The 22,757-nt window shown below is 36.7% G+C and overlaps 1 long non-coding RNA gene and 1 pseudogene across 1 annotated transcript; one reads left to right on the plus strand and one right to left on the minus strand.

Annotated features, from left to right (window-relative positions):
- On the plus strand, positions 315 to 2,850 carry LOC109223179. Its single transcript, XR_002067529.1, has 2 exons — positions 315 to 1,874; positions 2,578 to 2,850. It is a non-coding gene; the product is annotated as an uncharacterized LOC109223179 (long non-coding RNA).
- LOC109224112 lies at positions 8,357 to 11,473 on the minus strand (annotated as a pseudogene).

The following is a 22,757-nucleotide window of genomic DNA, read 5'->3' on the forward strand; positions in this document are numbered from 1 at the left end:
TTTGAGTCCAAAATACTATTATTTAGGTTTTGAATTCCCAAGATTAATGGCTAAAAAGAGGCAATGATGATTTTTATCAAATTTTCATTCCATTCTGAGCTTATCAATCGGGCATTTGATATAATTCGACCCGTATCTTTGCGGGGCATGCCCTCAGATTTCCCCTGGTGCGTTTTTTACAGCCATGGCGTCGCTGGAATCTCCTTTTGCGCAAGATCAACGCATATCTGAGCCTCAATTTCACCCATCGTCGGGTCCCTTTTCCGGCGAAATCCGAGTTGTATGTTTCTCTGCTCAAAAGCCCTAATTCTTTTTTTTTTTTGCCGCCGATTATTTGGAAGGATTGAGTCCAAATAATCGATTTAGTTTGACCTGATTGATCTATAGTCGAAATGGACTTTGTTATGGGCTTTTCAAGCGAGGCCCAATTGATTAGGGCAACAATATAAAAAGCGGCGATAACAGCAAAAATAGCAAAATCTCATTAGTTTAAGTATGAGGCTGCGGTGAAAGCAGAGAGCTGTGGGGAGTTTCTATGGGTGGTTTTGACCCTCTTTGTCTTTCTTCGCCGCCGATGATCAGTCAAATGCAAAAAAAAAGTTCCGATTGCAAAACTGCCCTTTCGGTGAAAATACATATTACTCCCTCCGTTCACTTTTACTTTTTGTGCAATGAGGCTATGAAGATTATTTTGTTCTTCTGCGGAAGATGATACAGACATATATTTCTATTGAGCTGGAAAAAAACTGTAACTTGGCGTGGCAGCTCCGATGGGTCTGTGAGATATTGGAGAAAATTCCATTTTAGGGTGTTTTTTTTCCGTCTCATAAGGCTAACTGATGCTTGCAGCCATGTCGGTTTTTTCAAAGCTTTTTGGTTTTTGTCTGAGAAAAGGCGAATCTGAGCCTACACCATTACTTTGATTTTTGATTTTGGTTTTTCCTCTAGTCCTTGATTGCATAGGCGAAAATCTAAGCTCATTCCTCAATTTAACTTTTTGTTCTACTTCCGAGACTGTAACTCAGAGAAGCTTTGTGGGAATAATTATTACCTTGAAGATTTCGATTTCAGTGTTAAACTGATTTGATTTTTCCAAAATGTTAGTCGAAAAATTTCTCCAAAATTTGTATCTGAATTTTAGTAATTGAATGAGAAGCAACGATGATGGTCAAAGATCAAATAAGAATGCAAAACTACCACAGATCTTCTATGTGTTATTGTGTTGTGAATTAATCTCTTGATTAGTTCTCTTTGGTAACTAACCTTAACAACACTATTTTCGATTGGAACAATCTGAGTCATGAGTGTTATCCTATGTGGCATTGCTAAGAAGAAGTCTTGATGGTTACAAATAATGTTAAGATCCCTTGCTGCAAGGTACTCTTGCATTTTTGCAGACAAGAACATGCAGGTGATGGGTTTTTGTTCCCATTAACATGAAGTGCTAGTTTGAAGCATGGGGCTAGATTATGATGTGTAAGAAATATTGTAAAGAAACTACACTTATTTTGATGAAAACTCCAGGAACTGTGTTTGTCTTTACATTCCAAATTTCCGTGAAATCATTGTAGATTCTGGCTACAACAGGAACAAAATGGAGAGAAAGAGAGAGATAGAGAGAGAGAGGAGGAGGATTGGAAATCAATAATGTTTGATTGGGATGATCTAATGTTCTTGAAAGAGCTATTTTGCTTGGTCAAGGAGAATTACCAAAGAGCTATGAATCTTGTTGATATGTGTCAATAGCAGCTGCACCATATCTTAGATATTTCTGATAAGCAGGATAAGTTGATCCAGATATTCTCCATTAACAACAACAACATTCTCAGTGCGATCGCAGCCCTTTAAGTAATAATCAAAGCTGCCAATTGAAGGTTTGTTATTAATGCAGAGATTAAAAGAGATCCCTTTAATTAATGCATTTCTAGAGCTTTTGGCTAAAATCAAGTATCCAAGAACCACGAATTGTAGTCTCTAGCAGGGTAAATGGAGATCCAGCCATACATAGCTGCTCTAGTGAGTTAAGAGCTATTACGCTTGCAATAATTATATATAAAAACTTCCATTTGATATGGGTATGCCTAAAAGTGTTCGCTTTTTTACTTGAATTCTAGGAATGTGAGTGCTAACACCTATTTTTGAGTTTACTTGTTGATAAATATGCTCTTTTGATACTTAATCGTATTCACCACTCTCTTTTGAACTCTGTAATGAATGGGAATGCTCTTGCTCTGAGATTGGTGTGCCTTATTGTGTTTTTCTTTGTCTAGAATCGCAGGCATCATTATTGAAAGTGTACTTTCTGATACTTTAGCCCTTATTTTCTGTCTTTGAACTCTGTGTAACGAATCACAATGCCGCTTCCTTGATGTAGGTGTGCCTAAATGTGTTTTCTTTTGTCGAGAAACTTAGGCATGTGAATACTGATGTCTATATTAAGTTACTTTGTTGCTGATATTTTTTTTGGAGTAATCCTTATTGGTAAAGCACATAATTTCGTCATGTTACCTGTATTTTGAACTGTAATTTGATACTCAACTTCGAAATAATATAATACCACTTGATCAACTCATGCAGGTGCTATCTCCGCACTTCATATTGTCAGAATACAAGCCAAAAGCTAAGAAAGGCGATGCATTTACAAGGGAGTAAGCTCATTTTATAAATTATGTAAATTTTGCAGTTGTTGCTTGCTTTATGAATACCCACTAATCTTTGAGATCGATTCCATGCTAATTTGTTTTTTGAGAGTCCTTGTTTCTATTGGTCTTTTGCCGCATTTTGTGATTGACGTAAACAAGATGTCATACTTCTTGCTCCTCTCATTCAATTAATTGTGTATTCTGTGCATGAAGGAATTCATCCTAAATGATGAGTAATTCAAGTAAGCTATGGATTAACATCCAAATGAAGCTTTTTTGTCATAGTTACGCTGATAGATGAGATTCCTTTATATGTGTAATCCTAGGGTTCCTTTTTCTTGATGAATGATCTCACATAGTTTGTTATGTTGTAGATAACAAGAGATATAATACTTCAAAAACAAGAGAGATAATACTTATTAAGAAAAGAGATATTACATGAGCGCCAAAGAGTGTGGCATAGTTGTCAATGAGGTGAGCGAAAATCCCAAAGACTATGGTTCAAATCCCAACCGTAACAACAAAAAAGGCTGTTATTTCTTCTTATCTGTCTATGTCTTGGTATGTTAGAGTTAACCAATGCCTGTAGGGGTCGTTTGGTAGGATGCATTAGATAAAATAATGCATGCATTAGCTTTGTGTATTAATAATACCTTGTTTAATAGACATTTTGAACCTATGCATTGGTTATGCAAGCATTAGTTATACATCCTATTTGGTATTATCCTATGCATAACTAATGCATAGAAAACCATGGTATTAGCAACACAATGGGTTTTAATGCATGCATTAGCTTAGTTAAAGACAAAATTGTCCTTCAAAATTTATGCTTGATTAAAATATGCTAGTTATTATATTAATGCAAGTTTAAAATAATTCAAATAGTGAGAAATAAAATTATATCTCTAGTAAATAAATAAATACTTAGCATATATTTTTTTTATAAATAAATATTTAGTTCTATATTACAATATAGGTAGACAAATCAAATAATTTTTTTAAAACTTTTTCATATAAAAATATTTCTCAACATATGTTTCTTTTAAAAATTTAGAGTGATGGATTGGTTTTGAGGGCATTTTTGTAAACAAGCAATTCTTTTGGAAATTGTGTAATGTTTTAATACATCAAACCAAACAATGGATAAGTAATATGCCAGCATAACTAATACCAGCATAACTAATGCAAGCATAACTAATACCAGCATTAGTAATACATCCTATTAAGCATTATTCTTATGCACCCTACCAAACGACCCCGTATTGATGAAAGGCAGGCATGTATCTGGTGGAATAGTCGAGGTGTACATAATAATGGTCCGGATACAACCATTATAAAAAAGAAATACATGTCTTTTCTAACTGCTTTTTGCTGAAGCATCTTACCTCCCAAAACTTTCCAGTAAGTTTTCATGCACCTCTTATGAGAGTGGTTTTTAAAAATCCGGTTAAGCAACATATACATCGCTTTTGCTGTTTTGAAAGGGTGTTAACATTATTTAAACGGAAAGGGGCCAACATTGCTCCTAGACACTGTTAAATTGAACAATTTTGCCCTCCTTTAAAAAAGTTTCTCGTTCCTATTCTTGCCGTTAACAAAGTGGCTTGATTTTGCCCTTATGGGCTAACAACAACAATTAAAGGACAAATTTAGACCATTTCCTAAGTCCATTCTGGCGCTACTTAGCAAAGAGGGATAAGTTAGAATAGGAAAATCACAACAACGGTTAGTATATGTTACTCCCTCTGTTCCAGTTTATGTGAACCTATTTCCTTTTTGGTCCGTTCCAAAAAGAATGATCCCTTTCTAAATTTGGAAACTATTTAGCTTATACTTACAATTCTACCCTTACTGAGAAGCTTTTATAACCACACAAATACTCTGGGCTCCTTTTTGAATTGTTTAGGACCACAAATTCCAAAAGTCTTATTTTTTCTTAAATTTCGTGCCCAGTCAAACAGGTTCATATAAATTGGAACGAAGGGAGTACTATTGTATCAAATCAATGGATGTTTCTTCTGTATGGTGAATGATTTGCAAGGCTTCACATCTTTCACCTCATAACTCCCTGTAAATTTTTTAATGCATGACTTCTCATCCTTCTCAATTACCTCAAGTAAAACTTAAATCCAATATCAACATATCCACCTTCAATCAACACAGATTGCTTGTATATTTTCTCATTATCCACTATGTTGTATCTCTTGAAATATGGTATTTCCGGTGTACCTGTTTTAATAAAAATTAAACACGATGCATGTAGAAAATACTTATCAGATGTTGATCACCAAAAAGAATGAAATAATTTGTTGTAATACTTTAGATGAACATCCTTTTGGTCAACTTTGGTCTCTGCGTGGCTGTATATAATTATCACTACAAAAAAAACTGACTTTAGCGACGGACGAATTCCGTAGCTAAATAGTATATTTCCGTCGCTACAACTGTTTAGCGACGGAGTAGCGACAAATTTGTGTCCGTCGCTAATTTGCTCGTAGCTAACCCTTTACTAACGAAAAAATTGAATCCGTCGCTAAGTTAGCGACGAATTAGCTACGGTTTGTATCTGTTGCTACTCTTAGCGACAACACATATCCGTCGCAAGTATCATCAATTTTGTCGCCAAATCGATAAGTCATTTAGTCGCCGAATTTAATTGGCGACGAATATTTTCTGTCGCTAATCTGTCGCTAATATTATTGAGACATATTTGCCTTTCTTTTAGCGACAAAAATCTTTTGTCGCAAATCTGTCGCACCCTGTAATACTATATTAGTTATAGCTACGAAGAAAATCCGTCGCAAATTATATTTTTCTAATTTTATTTAATAAAGAACATATTGTTCAAGCATACATAAGATACTCTTAATAAATAACTGAAATTCATAGAAATATTCTACAAGATCCAAAATAGATACCAAAATGCAAATGTATAATTATGATTAAAATATTTACAATACTAAAATAAAGTTCAACCAAAAGTGAAGGTCATCATCAAAAAGCAATGCATGGACCTGTTAATACCAAACATCTACAATACCAAAATAAAGTTCAAATAAAGATTGTTAACTACTGAGAGATTGGAGAGTGAAGGTCATCATCAGAAAGCGATGCATGAACCTCGTTAATATTAGTAGGAGGAGGAGGAATTGGAGGTGCCATAGCTGATGCGTGATCGGTATGATTATCTTGCACATGTGATGGTGAAGCTATCAATCTTCTTACTCGCTCAACCAACACAGGAAGCATGTGATCAATCAGTGCAGGAACCATATGGGAAGGGGAAACATGCTGTGGGGGAGATAACAGTTCTGAATAGAAGGCATCAAACAAGGAAGGGAACAACATAACTCGGATACTAATAAGGAATCAAAAGCAATAAATGCACGGCATCACCCTTCGTGCTTTTACTCTCGTCCTCACCAAAGCAAATATAATCAAAGGTGCACGGCATCACCCTTCGTGCTTTTACTCTCTTTCCTCACCATAATTAATAGAATCGGCACGGAATGGTACATTATGCGGCACGGCATCACCCTTCGTGCTTTACACTCTTTCCTCACAATCATGCACGACACCACCTTTCGTGTTTTATCAATCTTCCTCACCCAAACAACAATCACAAACTATGGGGCGAGGGAATAAACAAGATTATAACAGAAATCCCGGCAAGGGAGCCACAATTAAACAATCGAATCCCGGCAAGGGAACAACATCAACAATACCAACATCCCGGCAAGGGAGATAACCAAACAAGCAATAATATCCTGGCAAGGGAACAATTTAATAACTCTTTCTCTTTTCACTTTCACTTTACAACTCGCTTTACCACTTGAGCCAATGCTCCAAAGGGTTTAATCAACTCACTTACTTTCACTAATTCGTAATATAACTTGAGCCATTGCTCCACGATGTTCAAAAATCACAATTACTTCCTTAACTTTTCACAACAGATAGAAATCACTTCTAAAGCATAGATTATTCAACGAAATCATGAAAATTACATTATAAGACTCACGGTCATGCTAGACACCAACGTATAGATGTTCGTCACCATGCCTATACGTCGTATTCAACAATAATCACGTAGCAAATAGGACTCGACTCCTAATCCCTCAAGCTAAGGTTAGACCAAACACTTACCTCGAACTTCCACGGCCAACTCAAGCCTCAAACACCGCTCTTCCTTTCAAATTCGGCTCCAAATCAATTGTATCTGTACATAAATGACTTCATAACATCAAATAATGCTAAACAACTCGAATCCAATGCCTAATTATAGCTTTCCAATCATTCTTCCCAAAAACCCAAAAATCGACCCCGGGCCCGCTTGGTCAAAACACGAGGTTCGGACCAAAATCAAATCCCCCATTCACCCACGAGCCCAAATATATAATTATTTCCAGAATTCGACCCCAAAACGAGGTCTAAATCACCATTAATTAAAAAGCCCTAGTTCTATCCAAATTACATGTTTTAGGCCTAGAAATCTAGTGGGTGTTGATGGAAAATGAAGAAAACAAGTTAAATATTACTTAACCAAAAAGTTTTGGTGAAGAAGTGCTTCAAATATCGCCTAAGAGCTTTGGAGAAGAAGGGGTTTATGAATTTTTATGAAAATCCTGTAATGGGTTATGTTTTGAGACTTTAAAATAACTGGGAAAAAGTGTTCTTCGCGTTCGCGACATGCCCTTTCGTTCGCGTTGGTTAGGCCTGCTAGGCCTTTGCGTTCGCGGAATGTGGCTCGCGTTCGCGGAGCTTGGCTCCTCAAGCATACGTGTTCGCGGACCATTGGTCGCGTTCGCGATGAATAAGCTGGTGACCCCTCCCCTCAACCTTACGCGTTCGCGAGAGGAAGGACGCGTTCGCGAAGGGTCTCCCCCCTCAGCTTCGTGTTCGCGTCTCAACCTTCGCGTTCGCGAAGAAGAAACTGGCCATCTGGGATCTTTGCCTTACGAGTTCGCGAGGGGTACCACGCGAGCGCGAAGGGTAAAATCCCTGGGCACTGACTGCAGAAAATCTGCAACTTTTCTTAAACTCAAAACTTCCCGAAACACATCCGAAACACACCCGAGCCCTCGGGGCTCCTAACCAAACATAGGTACTAACTCAGCAACATCATACGAACCTATCCGTGCGATCAAATCGCCAAAATAACCTCAATAACAATGAATCAAACCTCAAATTCAAGAACTTTTCTCAAACTTCATCAAGTATCAAATTTAGCAATTTAAGTCCGAATCACGTCAAACGACGTCCATTTTCAACCAAATTTTACAGGAATGACTTAAACCATATATAAGACCTGTACCGGGCGCCGGAACCAAAATACGGGCCCGATACCAACACGTTCTAATCAAATTTCATTTCAAATTTCCTTAACAATTTCAGAAAAACAATTTCCTTCAAAAATTCATTTCTCGGGCTCGGGACCTCGGAATTAGATTCTGGGCATATGCCCAAGTCCCATATTTTCCTACGGACCCTCCGGGACCGTCGAATCACGGGTCCGGGTCCGTTTACCAAAAATGTTGACCGAAGTCAAATTAACTCATATTATAATCAAAACTTATCATTTTTCACAAATTTTTATATATACGCTTTTCGGCTACGCGCCCGGATTGCGCACGCAAATCGTGGTGGCTTTAAATGAGGTTTTCAAGGCCTCAGAAGCACAAAATTTAATTTAAAACAAGTGATGACCTTTTGGGTCATCACAAAGCATCAGATCCAAAAGAGGCACGAAGATTCGGCCCATAGAAATATTTTGCTTGAGATCCAAGACCATATATTCTTCTCTTCTTTTCCCCTCCCGCGGCTTGATAAAATGCTAAAGATTGATCAATATCAGATTGAGTTTGTGTTTGTAGCTGTAATATTTGATGATATTTTTCCTATAAATACAATAATAATTAGTGAAATTCATTAATGATGATGATGAACATTAGGGGAAAAGAAACGATAAAAGCATAAATAAGTTAACTATTAAGTAGTTCATTCAAACAAAAGTTTGCAAAAATCACCTTTAGGACTTAAATAGGTGCTAAACAAGTAGTTCAAGTGGGACGTTAATGTCATATACAAAGTCAATAAAATTATAGGATTTTGGACTTACATGTACAAGTCGGGATCGCTCACTAACAAAAGATTTTTCATCATGACCATGCGTATGGACGTGCAAGTGTAGCTCACTTGGTGTTGGATCTCGACTCTTTTCAATAGCCTATACAAAAAAGGGGAGTATAACATTAGAGATGATACTCTCTGGAAAGTCCATGAGAGAATAAACTTACACTGTTGTAGCAAAATATGCAGGCAAAGAAGACAACAACTAGAACTAGCTGACAATGCATAATGAAACAAAACTCCCAATCGACAACTCTAATATATGGGTGTATTGAATTCACCAAGGACTTGGATATCTCATGGTAAAATAACTTTATCAATGATAGACAATTAGATTAACCAAAAGGACTTCGCAATCAAGGTATTGATCGATGACAGACAGTAAGATGTAGCCAAATCAAGTAACTTTCTCACGTGATTCCAACTAACTAGTAAAATATTTGCTAGCATGTGAACTTGTTAACTTACTTTCTCAATTCTTGCTATGAAAATATTTGCTAAAGATGCTTCTGTTATTTGTATACATCACAACAACAAACAACAGAAATCCTATAACTGCATTTTGTACTGTCACTCCACCCTCCAATTGTTAAAACTAAAGATACTAGCAATCTTTTGAAACTATGGCAACTTTTTCCCACAAACTATATCATGCTCTCCTAGTTCTTGAAAATTTTCTGCACTACAGGTTTAGTAAACCATTGCTACAACAAATCATAATATTTTTCTTGTCCTTTCCTCAACCAGAGATGGTCAATCTTACCACTCGTCTTTGCTGGAATCTTGTGAAGAAGGAAGGCTAATTTCTAACAAATGCAATTACTACTAATAGTCACAACAACTAATAAAAACAATTACTACTAATTTCATTCAAGACAGGGAAGTCAGGTGTCAGCTTTCAGTTTGGGCATGCATTAACAAACTGCGTCTAAATGAATCCTTGTTTACATGAGCTATATCAAGTAGTTCAGAGTTAGATAAACCAGAAAGCATTTTTCTTTATTTCTACCTGAAAGCTTCCAATCTTGTGAAAATATGAATTAACAGGACTTAATTCCAATATACAGAATAAAACTTAAAAGACAACACTTGAAGACAGAATATACATTGAATATTTGTAAATGTATGTTCTATGTACCCACTAAGAGATAGATACAGAACCTGAAATCGATTCGTCAGCCAGATTGTGATCGACGATGAAATCTTAGTGCTAAGAGTGGTTGCTTTGGAAATATCAAATACCAAAGCAATTCTATCATAGAGCAACAAAACTTAGCAAATATTACTACTTACTAATAGTATGTTGCTGCTACTCCGTTCCACTCAACCTATTAAGAAGCTGAAATATGTGTACTGAATTCTAGTTATTACCCCTTACTAAGAATATACTTACAAGTCTCTTGCGATGTTCCCAATGGTGACAGAGCCGCCCGCGTGAGTCCCAATGGCGACGGCGGTCCCACCGCCACAACGATTTTTTGCATTTATTTCTGATTTTTTGACACACTTAGGATCCTTCCATAGTTCCATCCAATTGTCCCACACATCTTTTGGAACAAAATCTGGTTGAACTATATCCTTCTCTTTTTTAATTTTGCACATAAAATCACAGTACCTTCTCGCTGCTTTACTTCCCCATAGGCGCTTCACTTCTCTATCAATCAAAGGATCCCAATAGAATGCCTTCTGAAACAATTTTATAAAGTAGTAATATTAGTATACTATCTATTAAAGTTAATAGACTATGTAAAATCAATTTGATGTAATGTCATACCTTGAATTCTCCAAAGTAAAATTCTTTTATCTCTTTTGGGACACCTTTCCAATTGATTCCATTAGGATGAAGTTCATGCTTGAAATTTTCATATATAAACTCAGAGCATAATCTAGAAGGTTCTAACCTGGATAATTTGAAGACATTACTTGAAGGCTTATCATAAATAAATAACTGTATATAAAAAATATAGTAAAAGCATGGACTAACCCTGTAGAAGAAAGAAAAACAAGAGTCCGCTGGCCAAGACTACTGTTGCACTCACCTTCACCTATTGCATTCCTTTGAGTAGATATACCCTCGCCTATTGCATTATTATGTGATATACCCTCATCTGCTGTGTTGCTCTGATTAGGTGTCATCGGAGATGGTTCAACATAGACAGGTGGGGTACTACTATTACCTGATGTTTGAATTGGAGGTGTACTACTAGGACCTAATGTTTGAACTTGGTTAATATGACTTGGCCCACTTGATAAACTCGTACCACCTTGTTGATGAGGAATTGTTGGAATGGGAATAGTAGGAATGTTCCTATGAGTAGCTGAATTACCCTTAACAGAGGACTTGCTTATACGACCTACACTACCTCGACCTCTGCCTCGAGTCATATCTGTAAAAAAAAAATAGTGCTAAGCAAATCGAAAAAGTAGCAAGAAGTACATGGTGTCTGTTAGTACTGCATACAGGAAAAACAAAAGGTAATGATGGAATCAGATTCATTTATGTGGCCAGAGAAAGAACTGAAAAACATTGCAAGTGCTATTTTAGCTATTTTAAAAGGATTTTAACATCACTTGATTCATTTTAGCTATTTTCTTTATACCTGTGGTTGGAGAGCAAAAACGCAAAAAGATTGGTAGAAGTTTAGAATGATGCCAATAGGTGAAAGTCGAGCCAATGTACTAGACTGGAATTAAGACCCTGCATAAATAATAAACAGCTAAGTAATTCGTGCAAGATCATAGAATTATTTTAGACTTTCAGTTTTATAGTAAGCAATGATTTAAGAAAATGAATAAGAAGCTTGGACATTAAAGACAACCAAAAAATATACATGTACATATATTCTTGCACATAAGTTATAGCATACAACACAGATTACTACAAATAAAATTCAAAGAGATATAGTAGCATAATTTTTTAACACACTAGTCACTATCTATTTCTTCTTCAAACTCTTCCTCATCCTCCTCAGTTTCTTCAGTTTCATACTCTTCTTCAAAGACACTAGTATAGTTGAATGTGACATGCACGTCTTGACTTCTTATCTCTTTGGAGATTCGTTCAAAAGGAAATCTACAGTACCTTCCTTTATAGTATGATCTTTTTGTGTCCATGTCTTTGGCTATGTAATATCCAGGTTGTTTTGGATTATCCACCTTAGTAAATAGTCATTCTCTGGTGATAATGATGATGATTCTTCAGAGCAAATGGTATTAGGAATTGATATGGCAAGAGACGCATATATCACTATTAGAAATCCGAAAAAAAAGCGACCACAAAAAGCGACCAAAGTAGGTCGCTTACAGGTCAAAAAGCGACCAAAAAGTGACCAAACTGGCTTGGTCGCTATTTTGCTGGTCCCTTTACCTTAGAGACCAAAGTTGGTCGCTAATTAGCGACCAACTTTGGTTTCTAAGGTGAAAAGACGAAATATTCCGGGTTTTAAATATAGAGACCAACTTTGGTCGCTGTAGTATTTTAATAATATAAATTTAGCGACCAAAGTTGGTCTCTATATTTAAATTACGCTTTTTATTTATTTCTTATTAATCAAAATATAGCAACCAACTTTGGTTTGTAAACCAAATATTATATTTTAAAATCTGGAAAATAGAGACCAAAGTTGGTCGCTTTTTTCAATTTTTCAATTTTTTTTTTAAACATAAGCGACCAAAATTGGTCGCTAATTGCAAGAATTTAATTATTTTTTTAAACATAAGCGACCACAATTGGTCGCTAGTTTCCAGAATTTTTGTTTTAATAGAGTAGCGACCAAAATTGGTCGCTTTTTAATAAATTTGGGTTAATTAGCGACCAACCTTGGTCGCTATTGCCCAGAAAATATTTTTTTTAATAAGAAAAGCGACCAACAAGCGACCAAAGTTGGTCGCCTTTCTGGGTATAATTTTGGCAGAAACTGCCTGTTTTGGCAGCTACACCATCTGCCAGCATACCAAATTCCCTATTACAAGCAACAACAACAACAATACCACCACCACCACCAACAACAACATTAAAACCAACAAAGTATAATGTTCAATAGAACTAACACATTAAGCTAACAAAACTAAGTTAACACTTATTACAAGCCCATTCGAAAACTGGTTCTATTGTCTAGTTCAAAGTATATAAAGTACTCAAGGAGTGTTCTTTCAGCATCCTCGTCCGGAAGTTGGATTGCCTCGCCCGACTCATTAGGTGGCTGACTGCGTATGAATTCCTCCACGTCAGCAGTGAAGCGAACCTATAAGAAAAATTACATTGAATTAGTATTTTAAAATTTATATAAAAGTAAATTAAAATACTTAATTAAAAGTAAAAAACTTACATGTATAGTCGAGGCTAGGCCCTCGACCCACCTTTCTGGATCAGTCTCTTTCTTCTTCTTTACAATACGAGTCTCATTGAATAGCTCATCTTGCTTCATTGGCATCATAAAGCTGTCTGGTGGCTTTGGTGATTATCCTCGTAGTACTATTACTCGGGATGAACTTGGATATAGAGAATAACTTGGATACAGTACCTGATAGGGTGTATCTTTGATCAATTGTTGTTCTCATTAGCGACAATGATGATGAGAAGGCAATGGCATGTGTTTCAAACAGTGATGGTGTAGGTAGGAATTTAACATTTCCTAAGCAGATAAAAGAAGAGGTTATAGAGGAATTCTCTACTTCATTTTCCAAGAGGAAAAGAAGTTTAATTGAGAGTGACAAGGTTGATGGTAATGGAAAGGTATCCGTTGCTCATGGCAGTTCCCAAAAAATGGGGATCATAAGACTTTGTGATGACAAAGACGAAAGGAAGTTTTATTCTCAACTTTCTTTCAAGTCTAATCCGTAAAAGCTTAATGGGATTGGTGATATTTCTTCTGATCCAAATAATGATTCGAGTGACAAAAGTATGGAAATGCTAATCAAAAGAATTAAAGGTAAAACGTTTTTCTTGGAAGAGAAGGATGCCGAACTCTGCATGAACGTGATATGTGCACTTTATAGGCAGCAGATTTCTCCAAACTTCTCTTCCTTAGAGAAGCATTTTACCTTTAATTCTTTTGATTAGCATTTTCATACTTTTGTCACTCGAATTATTATTTGAATCCGAAGAAATATCACCAATCCCATTAAGCTTTTACGGATTAGACTTGGAAGAAAGTTGAGAATAAAACTTCCTTTCGTCTTTGTCATCACAAAGTCTTATGATCCCTGTTTTTTGGGAACTGCCATGAGCAACGGACAACTTTCTATTACCATCAACCTTGTCACTCTCAATTAAACTTCTTTTCCTCTTGGAAAATGAAGTAGAGAATTCCTCTATAACCTCTTCTTTTATCTGCTTAGGAAATGTTAAATTCCTACCTACACCTTCACCGTTTGAAACACATGCCATTGCCTTCTCATCATTGTCGCTAATGAGAACAACAATTAAAGACCCACTCTGCCAGGTACTGTATCTAAGTTATTCTTGGTGGAAGTTCCATTGCATGTCTAATAAAGTCATCAACCCCTTCTACAAAATCCTCCCGCAATCCAAAATTTCAATTTATATCCACAAAATTTCAATTCATATCCTAAAGGTTCAATTCGTATCCTAAAAGTTCAATTCATACACAAAATTTTCAATTCATATCCTAAAGGTTCAATTCATATCCTAAAAGTTCAATTCATACACAAAATTTTTAATTCATATCCTAAAGGTTCAATTCATATATAGCATGTTATAGTACATGATACTCTATTCATTATTTGTATTGTAACAGAGTTAATGAATTACATTCATTCATCACTAGGTTATAAGTCGATGAATAAATTATAACATATTAATTGATATACGTCGAGACGTTTTGTTTTTAATATATATACATGCATCTGAGTAGGTTATAAGTCGATGAATCAATTTACAAGTGTATCAATACCTACAAGAACCCGGCCTTGTGTTCCGAGCGCTTCATGTTCTTATATATATATATACACACACACACACACACACAGATACTTCACTGTAATACTATAACGTATATATAACTTGTTATAGTACTATATGTTAGTGTGTGTATATATATAACACACACACTTCGTGCTACTTTAACTACATATATAGCATGTTATAGTACATGATATTGTATTCATTATTTGTGTGGTAACAAAGTTAATGAATTACATTCATTCAGCAATAGGTTATAAGTCGATGAATCAATTATAACATATTAATTGATATAAGTCGAGACGTTTTGTTTTTAATATATATACATGCATCTGAGTTATCAATACCTACAAGAACCCGGCCCTGTGTTCCGAGTGCTTCATGTTCTTATATATAGACACACACACACACACACAGAGAGACACTTCACTCTAATACTATAACATATATATAACTTGTTATAGTACTATATGTTAGTGTGTGTATATATATATATATATATATAACACACACACTTCGTGCTACTTTAACTACATATATAGCATGTTATAGTACATGATATTGTGTTCATTATTTATATTGTAACAGAGTTAATGAATTACATTCATTCATCACTAGGTTATAAGTCGATGAATCAATTATAACATATTAATTGATATAAGTCGAGACGTTTTGTTTTTAATATATACATGCATCTGAGTAGGTTATAAGTCGATGAATCAATTTACAAGTGTATCAATATCTAAAAGAACCCGGCCCTGTGTTCTGAGCACTTCATGTTCTTAAATATATATATATATATATATATATATATATATATATATATATATACACACACACACACACACAGACGCTTCGTTGTACTACTTAACTGCATATATAACATGTTAGAGTATATTTTAGTGTATTCATCCCTTGTATTATAAAAGTATTCATTATTTGTATTGTAACAAAGTTAATGAATTACATTCATTCATCACTAGGTTATAAGTCGATGAATCAATTATAACATATTAATTGATATAAGTCGAGACGTTTTGTTTTTAATATATATACATGCATCTGAGTAGGTTATAAGTCGATGAATCAATTTACAAGTGTATCAATACCTAAAAGAACCCGGCCCTGTGTTCCGAGCGCTTCATGTTCTTTTTATATATATATATATATATATACACACACACACACACACACACTTCATTGTACTACTTTAACTACATATATAGCATGTTAGAGTATTTTAGTGTATTCATCCCTTGTATTACAAAAGTGTTAACGGATTTATACTATTTAGATAGTAAATACAAAAGTGATTTTTAATTTTGATTAATGTTGACCTGAAAAGAGACCAACTTTGGTCGCTAAATATCCAGAAATTAAAATTAGCGACAACAGTTGGTCGCTAATTATCCAGAAATTCATATTAGCGACCAAAGTTGGTCGCTAAATTTAAATCAGATTTATTTATATTTTATATAATATTTAAAATAATAGTATAATTGTTAAACGTTAGAACTAGGTCCCAGATTAGCGACCAAAGTTGGTCTCTATCTGCTTCCCCTTCCGTAAGCGACCAACTTTGGTCGCTAACTTTGAATTATATTTATTTATATTTTATAATTTTTTAAAATAATAATATAATTATTAAAATTTTATAACTGGGTCCCATATTAGCGACCAAAGTTGTCTCTATTTGCTTCCCTTTTCGTGAGCGACCAACTTTGGTCGCTAATTTTAAATTATATTTACTTATATTTTATATTTCTTTTAAATAATAATATAATTGTTAAAATTTTATAAGTGGATCCCCCTTTAGCGACCAAAGTTGGTCGCTAATTTCAGTATTTCTTTGACCAAGCAAGTCTGACCNGTACTAATGTTATTATAGTACAATTGATCTCCTTTAACAGTTTCCTATTATCAAAGAATTGTAGGATAGCCTGAGTAACTTCTTCTCCTATTATTCTCCAAAACTCTTTAAAGAATTCTGCAGTGAACCCATCTATTCCAAGAGACTTGTCATTAGGTAAATCCCTCAGTGCCTGGAGCACTTCCATTTTTGTGATAGGTTGAATAGAGCTTGTTGTTGCTCTCTATTTAGGCATGGTCCATCTTTGGCATAGTAGGTGTTTAGGCATGGCAACTCTTGAGCACTTGTTCCTAGCAGACTCTAAAAGAAGTCTGTGAATTCTTTTTGCACCTGTGAGACTTTCTTAGTTGCACTCCTTGATCATTCTATATTGAAACAATACTATTTCTTGCTTGTCTAGCTTTGAGTTGAGCATGGAAGAACTTATAGTTGGATTCCCTATGATTGATCCAGAAAGGATTGGATTTTTGTTTAAGCACTATTTCATGAATAGTAGGCCATTTCTCTAGTTCCAGCATAATCTCTCTCTCTGCCAAAATCAGTTCAGGAATATAGAGATTATTTCCCAATTCACTCTGGATGTCACTGAGCTTTGACTGTAACTCCTCTAGTTTATGATCTAGGGATGACATTTTTCTGTTCATGGTCTTAGTTACTTGCTTAATATGCTTCAGTTGCAGACTCTGTACATAGTATGCCCTGTGATGTTAATCTCTCAAGCTTTTTGAGTGGCCTCTTTGAATGCTTCCTGATGCAGTATCACATTCAGCAATCTGAAAGGCTTGGGTAGTCTCTATCTAGGCACAATTGTAGAGATGAGGATGGGTGAGTGATCTGAGCATCCCGGATTAAGATAACAAGCTTCCAGATTACCATAAGTGGTGAACCATTGATCATTGCCAAGAGCCCGGTCAATTAAGCTATAAATTCTATCCTCAGGATCTTGCTTATTGCTCCATGAAAACTGACATGCCTTCCTTCTGATTTGGCCCAAGACAACTTCATTCATACATTCCTAAAAGTCTTGTGTTTCTGCTTGCTGGACAGGAGACCCATTAACTCTATCATGGACCGACATAACAATATTGAAATCCCCCATTATGACCCATGGTTCTGTCATATTATTGTTGATCCTTTTCACTTGCTCCCAAATTTGCTTCTTACCTTCAATAGTGTTATAACCGTATATATAAGTGGTATGGCAAGCAAATCTAGAATATTTGTCTTTCACATTGCAGTGCACTACTTGAGGATGTGATGATATAATTCCAACCGTAACCTATTGTGGTTTCCAACATACCCATATTCTACCGTTAGGATTTGAGTTATAGTCTATATCTACCCGCCAATCAATCCACAGTTTCCTCTTTATTCTCTCAGCCTTATTAGCTTTAACTTTAGTCTCAAGGAAGCCAATCAGAACCACCTTATTCTTAAGCAAAAAAGATTTTAATTCTTTCTGCTTGAAGGGCTTATTCAGCGCTCTAATATTCCATGATCCAAAAATCATGGAGGATTCTTATTGACTGGACTAGTAACCCTTACCACATTGCTAGTGGTTTTCTCTGTATCTATTCTTAAGGCACTGAACTTGTTATGTCTTAGCATCCTTTCCATTTCAATACTTGCCCGTATCTTATCTTGTATCTCTGGCATCTGCATTAGTTGCTTTCCTCTATCAGTATTGTTTGCTTTCTCGATAGGCATATCTTCATATTGTTGGCCAGTTGTGATTAGATCGGCAGCATCATTTGAGCTATTAGGTTGCTCAGCTGTTGATACCAATATCTGTACATTCTCCATATCCTTGTTTGGGATAGGATCAGATTTGGCCCTCCACTCCTTCTTTTGGTGTTTCCTCCCCTTGTTCACTTGCTGCTGCTCCAGGTTACCAGCATCATCTGGTGCCTTCTTACAGCTGCATGTGACATGTCCCATTTGAAGACAGTCTTGACAAAGTAGAGGTTTCCATTCATATTCCACAACCTGCATTCGACATTGCCCATTGGGTATCTCTAATGGAATTGCGTCTAGCAATGGTTGGGATATGTCCGTTTCAATTAGCATCCTAACATAAGCAATTCTATCTTCCTGTGCTGTAAACTTATCCGTGAAGATTGGTCTCCCTAGACGGCTATACTGTCCAAATTTACAGTAGTCCAAAATTGGATAGGTAAACTTGGGAGCATTACCCACATAGGAATGATTTGGTCAGGCTCATTACTCATCTGGAAATCTGGACTCCATTGCTTGAGCACTAGAGGTCTGTTATTGAAGGTATGTGACCCATTCTGCAGTATTGTGTTCTGATAATAGGCTAGATTCATGCAATTTGGCGACTGTTTATACCCCAGCTTTATTATGTTTCACCGTTATAAAATAGTTAAATGGGATCTAATTAGGAATTTCACACTTTGCAGGAGTGAGTGGCATGCATGAGGCCTTAAATCTGTATCTGGAGCTAAATTGAAGCAAGAAAAGCCCCTAGAAGCTAAGTACGTGGGAAGACGAGAGAAAGAAGAGATAAAATGAAGACCTGGACTAGCGTGGCCACTAGCGTGATCGCGCTAGCCCAGGAAGTCGAGGCAGAATGATAGGCTATATGCGCGGTCATTAGCGCGTTCACTAGCGCGACCACGCTAGCCCAGTTCCGGAAAATTAAACTTCAGGGGTGAATTTGGAAGTTCGGGGGCAAATCCACTTAACCTATTGAAGGTCTAGATCGCCCAAGAGATTATTATCACGGTTTTCATAACTTAGTTGAAGGCAAGGAGAGGCAAGAGGCAAGGAGGATAATTCAACATCGAGTTCTTCCTTTCTTCCTTTTGTTTCTTACGATTTGTGATGAATTTGAATATTGTTATGATGAACACTAGTATGAGTAGCTAAATATCTAGTCTAAGGTTTAGATGGAACTTATTGAAGGATGAACGTCTTGTTTTGTTAATATAGTTTGCCCAGTTTAATCTCTGTTTGTTCAACTACGTTCTTGTTGTAGTTAATTGATAGGATCCTCAATTAGCTGTGCCTATTAGTGTGCATAACTCGGGAGAGAGTGCATATTTAGGTCATTGTTGAACAATACCACTCCTAAAGTATATGAGGGATCAATAACCGAGGGAGGGTTTAAAGGCGGGATTAGAGATAACGAAGCCTTGGGTGCAATATAAAGTGAGATGTAATAAACAAAGCCAGCTAGCGTAACTCGGGAGAGTGCGTCTAGTAAATTATCGTGATTACTCAGGAGAGATTTGCGATAATAAGAGTGCTCATGATTGACAGAGACGATTAGGCAATTCTATGTGAAACATAATAGGAAGGGATTCCATAAATAGGGGAAATTATAACCTTGGAACCTCCTCTTAATTGTTTACAACTTAATCATAGTTAGTTTTCAGTTGCTTATTTACATTCATTCTTAGTTAGTAGAAACATCCTTAATTGTTATTCAGAAAGTTTGGGAAGTTGATTACGTAGAATTTCGTAAGTTTAATGAGAGTAATTGATAGGTTAATTCCATGTGGGTTTGACTCTGGGCTAAATACTCAGATTATATTTGCAACGTTCGCATGTCCTTTTTATAAGGCATAGTTGGGGTTGATCAAATTTTGGCGCCGTTGCCGGGAAATTAACGGTGTTATCAATTACAATTGAAAGAAATACCAAAATTCTTAGTGTAGTCATTTTTCTTCCTTTCAAATCTTTAAATTGAAATCTTAACGTTTGTTGACTTGGTTGTACAGGTGCATGCCTAGAAACTCATCAAGAACTGGTGAAGTATTCGAAGCTCTATCTGATCCCGAGAAGGTTTTTAAGGCCTTGAACCGGGCCAACCGGAAAAGCAAACAGCAACAAACAATTGAATAAGTCGATCCGGACATGGGAGATCACGAAGTAGACCCAGCTGCACCAATAGAACCAGTGGCACCTCTTGTGCCAGAGGCTGCTCTCTATGACTGGGCACAACCCACAGCTGTCACGACCCCAGTTCACCCTCCATGAACATGTCGTGATGGCACCTAGTTCCTACAACTAGGCAAGCCTAATTGTGCGGAATAACAAATTAACATTTGCGGAATAATTAATTAGAACTGAACATACGGAAATAACAACTGCATATAAGGCCACTCGGTCTATACAACTCAAAAATATGCGGAAGTCTACAACTAAATCCCAAAAAAAGGGAAACTCACGGGAAACACAGGCTAATAGGATGTAGTAATCTGCTCTACACCAGAATGTCTAAACAATATGAAAGGAAAGAAATGAACTATCTGCTATAGCCGGAATAGAGTAGAGACTCCTGGTTTGCGGAAGTAGCAGATATACCTCAAGTCTCAGCTAGGACTCTCCACCACGAGGATGATACGCCTGGGAGGAAGTACCTGGATCTCCACATGAAAAACATGCGCAGAAGAGGCATGAGTACACCACAGCGGTACTCAGTAAGTGCCAAGCCTAACCTCGGTTGGGTAGTGACGAGGAAGGTTAGGGCCCTACTGAGATAAACATAATAAATAATGAGATAGCGGAAGCAGTTTAAATAAAGTCTACAGCGAGAATCTAAACCAGGTAAATAAGGAAGAACAGTAATAGAAAGCAAAGGTAACAATACAGGAAAAACTGCCCTCAACAAGGAATAATAGCCGGGGGATCTCTTGGTATCCCGAGGATCTCATAGTATCCTCAATAAGTAAGTCGGGGATCTCTTGGTATCCCGAGGATCTCTTGGTATCCTCAGTAAGTAAGTCGGGATCTCTTGGTATCCCGAGGATCTCTGGGTATCCTCAATAAGTAAGTCGGGGATCTCTTGGTATCCCGAGGATCTCTGGGTATCCTCAATAAGTAAGTCGGGGATCTCTTGGTATCCCGAGGATCTTTGGGTATCCTCAATAAGTAAGCCGGGGATCTCTTGGTATCCCGAGGATCTCTGGGTATCCTCAATAAGTAAGCCGGGGATCTCTTGGTATTCCAATATATATAGGAACACATGTGCCAGGGATCTCTTGGTATCCCGCACCCTCAGTCCAGAATATCTCAATACAGGGGATCTCCCGGGAAGCCGTCCCGTAGTCCCAAATTAAACACACAACAACAACAACCCATAATCTCAGAATAAATGCTAAAATCAGGACAAGTAATAGTAAGTTCTAGCCTAACATGCTTCACAAAGTACAAATAGTACAACTAAAGAAATAAGCAAGTAAGCCAGCTAAACATGCGTCTCTAAGCTAGCACAGGTATAAACTTACAGTCTAAAATGAACAAGTAAACAGGAAATCTCAATTTAAATACTTCAAGTAGAAACGGGTTTACAGCAATTAGCTCAAGTACGCTCTCGTCACCTCACATACGAGGCATTCAAATATTCAAAGATCATGTCCTAAGGGGAAAGGTCCCCCCCACACAAGTCACTTACCTCGAACCGGCTCAATATCAACTAGAAACCATGCTCTTGCCACGAGTATCCAACTCCAAATGGCCCAAAAAGATTCAATTCAATTACACATTGTAAATAACATCGCAAACACCTGGTTTTGCTATTAAATTCAAAGCTACATCGTGAAATTAGGTGAAATGACCAAAATGCCCTTCAGGCAAACGCCTCGGAATCGAATAATTTTAAAATTTCAGAACCCTCGTACTCTCACGAGTCTAACCATATAAAAATCTCCCAAATCGGAGGTCAAATGCTCACTCAAAACCCAATAGTTTGGCCTAAGAAGTTTTAACCAAATTCTTCAAATTTTAATCCCAAATTCGAATTTTAATGATGCATTTAACTACAAAATGATGAAATTTAACTAGAAGGGATTAAGAAAACGTTACCCAATGATCTTCACTTCAAAACCCACTCAAAATCGCCCTCTCTCGAGCTCTCAATTGATTTTTGTAACTTATGAACTCAAACCCTCTAAATTTCTATTTCTGCCCAGGGATATCCGCTTCTGCGGACAAGGGACCGCTTCTGCGGTCCCGCTTCTGCGGAAACCAAGCCGCTTCTGCGGTTTTCACTAAAGGGAACAGGGCCGCATCTGCGATAGCTGGGCCGGTTCTTGCGGCTCCGCTTCTGCGATGCCTAAGCCGCTTCTGCGGCTTTGCTTTTGCGGAAATGGCACCGCTTCTGCGGTTTCTAAGGAAAAAGGAGACAAGCCGCTTCTGCAGACACACAGCCCCTTCTGCGGCGCCGCATCTA

This window comes from Nicotiana attenuata, chromosome 3 (genome assembly GCF_001879085.1).
Source record: "Nicotiana attenuata strain UT chromosome 3, NIATTr2, whole genome shotgun sequence".
Classification (NCBI taxonomy): domain Eukaryota; kingdom Viridiplantae; phylum Streptophyta; class Magnoliopsida; order Solanales; family Solanaceae; genus Nicotiana; species Nicotiana attenuata.